Source organism: Spermophilus citellus (assembly GCF_964194105.1).
Source record: "Spermophilus citellus genome assembly, chromosome: 3".
Classification (NCBI taxonomy): Eukaryota; Metazoa; Chordata; class Mammalia; order Rodentia; family Sciuridae; genus Spermophilus; species Spermophilus citellus.
Genome location: NC_138184.1, coordinates 150,939,212 through 150,943,974, shown reverse-complemented (window position 1 = coordinate 150,943,974; position 4,763 = coordinate 150,939,212).

Here is a 4,763-nt window from a genome sequence, read left to right as displayed (position 1 = left end):
AGACTGGGGCTGCTGGCCTTGGTTGAGTGGCTAAATTACTTCAAGGCCATTGTTTCTGCTATTTTCTTGGCTTTTCTGTCATGTTAATTGCCTGTGGTCACAAGATGTCTGCTATTTACTATCTTGATTTTCCATTTAAAAAATTTAGATAAACAATTTGTTGACCTCAAATTGTACTTTTCTTCTAGAACTTACAAAGGTTAAGGATGAGGCTTTTTGTTTCCACTCCTCCAGTTTAAACAACTTGTCAAACCCACCAGTGATTTGCACATTGCCTAATAATTGTAGTACTCTGACTAGCAACATTTGCTAGAGTTGTTCTATCCCTGCTTCTTAAAACACTTTCTTCACTTGGTTTCTAGGATGAAACTCTCACTTGATTCTTCTTCCCCACTGACCACTTCTTCCCAATCTTCTTCAGAAGCCCCTCCAAATCAGCTCATTAGATGTAAGAGAGTCTGAAGGCTAAGTCTTAAGATCTTCTCTTATTCTTTGAGTATCTTATTCTGTTTGATGTCTTATTTCATAGACAATTATAAATTTATGTCTCATCACCCCAGATTTATTTATCCATCACTTCTTGACTTGCCAGTTAAAATTTCGATAAGCATCTCAAATTTAATAAGACTAAAATCACATTTTTTATTCCCTGTACTCTTCCCCAAATTTTACTTCTTCACAGATTTCCCCATCTCAGTTAGAGTCAACATCCTTTGTTGAATTAGGGAAGAAATTTTATGATTATCCTTCATTCCTCTTTTACTCTCATACTTAACCCAATAAAAAACCATACTGACTCTATCTTCAAAATAATTTCATGATCTTACCTCCACTGCCATCACTCTGGTCCAAGAACACAATTTCTCACCTACCTAATTGAAGAGAAACTCCTAACAAAATTGCCTGTATCAGTTCTTGCTCATTATAGTCTATTCTAAAACATGTCAGATCATGAAACTTTTCTGTTGAAAACCCTTCGATGATTCTTCATCTCACTCCAAGTAAAAGGCAAAGTCCTCAAGACAGCTTCAAGGTGCTACATCACCAGGCCTTCAAATCCTATGATTTCATTTTCTTTTTCAGCATCTTGGTTTTGCTTTGATCTATTTCAAGAGATAGAAACTATCCATAAAGATAGTACATGTTCAGTGGTTCTTATTTTTTGGTACATATTTCACCAAGTACAGTGCTTTGCCAGGGATCACCAGTTCATTCTGTCAAATGCATCCTCACCCCCCTGCTCTACCCTTTTAAGCATCAGGACCTTGGCAAAGTACCATAAGGTTTTTTTTTCCATTCAGGAAATACGTCAATACAAGCTGCTGCCAATAAAAGCATGCTTAGTGAGGTTTCTTGACTTTATATATCTGTTTTATGTATATATCAGTTATATATAATTATATAATGTTATATAATTATACAATATATTCATATGTATAATATATTAGTATATAAATGCATATCAGTGTATATGTTATAATCTATATCATGTATATTATATTATAGCATATATAATAATATACATGATGATTGAAGAATTAAAATTTATGTTGTGAGTCCACACTTGGAATATAAACAGCTTTGCCTACTGGATGTTTTTGACTTATGTTCCATGGAATTTATTCATTCTCTGTATCCCAGATAAATATGCCAATTTCACAACTCAATATGAAATCATAGTACAGATACATTAGGGTTAAGACTATTCAACCACACACAATTTTTTATAGGCTTGTTTTTTGGCTGAACCCTACTTTCATTTCACTGTTAGAAGGCCTGGCTTTGATCTGGAAACTATAGAAACACTTTATTATATTTAGGCAGGATTAGTTACAAATTGTTTATTAAAATGAGGAAGGAAAGGGGGCGGTTTAGAATTTCACTGAATTCTTAAGTGTCCATTTACTGGGTATTTCTAAAATAACATCTCAATTTGATTATTAGAATTTTCTTCAAATAACTCAGTTATATAATTCTCTTCCTATTTTACAGAGTAGAAAACTTCAGTATAAAGAAATTAAATAACTGATACAACCTCAGAACAAAAGTCTGTGTGACTCCCCAGCTTGGCTCTTTAGCATATCCCAGTTAAGTGATATCCCACAGTACAAAATTCCAATGTCTCCAGATAATTTTCTTTCAAGAAATCCAGCATTAAAATGCCCCCCCCATTAATTTCTGCATCAAATCCAATAGTTTGGTCTTTCTTAGTTATTTATTTCATAAATATGAAGCATATTAGACCATGATCCCTGAATTCCTATTTTACAAATGGGAAAATTTCCAACAGATAAAAATTCATCCCAACATTCATTGACTTTTTGCATTTAAGTCCATATTTTAAATTTTTCTTATTTGTTTTAACCATATTTCTAAAACCTTTAGATCATAGGGACCTAACTTTGACTTATTAATTTAATAATATTAACCTTAAGATAAAATATCTAATTCTACTATACAATCACTCTTGTCTGGTCATATGGCTTTTTTTTAATCCCAAAATACCTATTCATTTATGTATATTAGGATACCACCATTTAGAAATTCAATTCTTCAATCCTTTTGCATATACTCCCTATAAAAATTCTTATATCCCAATAAGAGGTTCCACTTTGAGCCCTCTTGATTTAACAAGACAGTAGAACAATCTTTCAGATTCCTTATAAATTGCCAACCAGGCCCCTATACTACTAGGACAACAAAGGAGAAAGAAATTGTCTTAAATTAAGGGTCAGAGAAAGGGCACCAAAGACGAAGTTCCCTTACATCATGAATCTGCTTCACTTCCCCTTTAACTGCCCGATAACACAGCCTTGGAAATGGATCTCAATGGTAGTGTCATGATCTCTCATCTGCTGTGGCTTTACTCATGGATAAAGAGCAATCAACTTCTTGAAAGAAAAATTTGCAACCAAATTTGGTTGCCCAAGAGCATATGATTCTGAATCATTTTCCCATCTGTGACACTGAAAGAATCTGGCATTATTGCTTTTTTCTCAAAACTTTGCAATCAAGTCCTTTAACCACGGGGCATTTACTACTAAGCAACCACACCCCAAACCCACACTCCATAGCTACAAGGGGAACCTGGGGCTTCCCAAGCAGGGGGATACGGAATAGCTGGCCACTATGGTATGACAAAAAGATCACTGGCCTTAAAGTCAAAAAACCTGAGTTTGAATCACAGCCCTGTCATTTACAATCTCTCTAGCTTGGGGCAAGTCACTTAATGTCTCTGAACTTTGATTACATCATCTAAAATCTGTACATAATATGATCCACCTCACAGGAGTTTTCCGAGAACGACATGTGAGAACACTTAGCAACAGAAACACTAACAAAGGGAATGTACTCCATGAATGTGTTTATTTATTTTTAAGTTAGGGCTCTGGTTTTCTTCTCTTGTTGTGCAGTAAAGAGTCTTGAACAACTGAGTAGTCCTTTTCCCCTTAGTATCCCCCAGGATCCTGGAGTCTGAACACCATATTTACCTGTACTCAAACAGGAGGGATATAGTAGTCAAACACTGCTATGGATGGGGTATGAAATGTCCCTCTAAAGCTCATATGTTGAGACTTGGTCCCCAGCGCAGCAATGTACAGAGGTGGGGCTTTTAGGATGTAATTGGATCATGAGGGCTCTGACCTCATCAGTAGATTAATTCCTTGTTATCTGAAGGGATTATTGAGAGATGGCCAGAATTATAGGTATTGTGGGAAGAAGTAGGCCACTGGTGGTATGCCCTTGGGAACTATATCTTGTCCCTGACCCCTTCCTCCTCTCTCTGCTTGCTGGTTGTCATGAGCTGGGCAGTTTTCTCCCAACACAGCCTTCCATCATGATACTCTGCCTCATCTCAGCCCCATAGCAATGAAGCTGGCCAACCATGGACAGAAACTTCTGAAACTACAAGTCAAAATAAACTTTCTCCCCTAGAAGTTGTTTACACCAGGTATTTTGGTCACATCAATGAAAAGCTGACTAACAGTTTAACGCTAAATGTTTACTTTTAAGAGAAGAGAAATAATTTTATCCTTAAAACTACCTCCAGTAACAATTCAGAGAAATTCTCAAATTCCACAATCATAATTACTTGCCAATCATTATTGTGGTACCTGATTGCAGTATAAATGCCTCTGATAGGGGTAAAACATTAACTTTGTTGGCCATGTATATATCAATAGGAATGAATGTGTGATATAGTGTTTTTTTGTTTGTTTGTAACAGCCTGAGGTGATCTCTAAGAATGGTTTGCTATGCAGACTCATTCCAGACAACCCCACAAAATCATGCAAATCAACAGGTTCATATCTTTGTATTCATTTTAAGAAAATATGACACTTTTCAGGTCATCAAGGACATGCATATCTGAAAAGCCACCAAGAACCTGAAAGATGTCACCTTAAAGAAGCAACATGTGTCATTCTGCCATTACAGTGGTGGATTGGTGAATTGGTGAGTATATCCAAGTCAAACAGTGAGGCTGGACACAGTGTTGATGGCTTACTTAAAAAATGTACTGACATTTTGCTACACATGCTTACAAATGCAGAGAGAAAAGGGCTTAGATACAGATTCTCTGGTCACTGAGCATACCTAGGTGTACAAAGCCCTCAAGATGTGCCACTGGACATACAGTGCTCATGGCTGGATTAACCCATATGTGAGCTTCCCCTGTCACTTGAGATGATCCTCACTGAAAAGGAACAAATCGCTCCCAAGCCAAAAGAGGAGTTTCCACAGGAGCAAAAGTTATCCCAGAA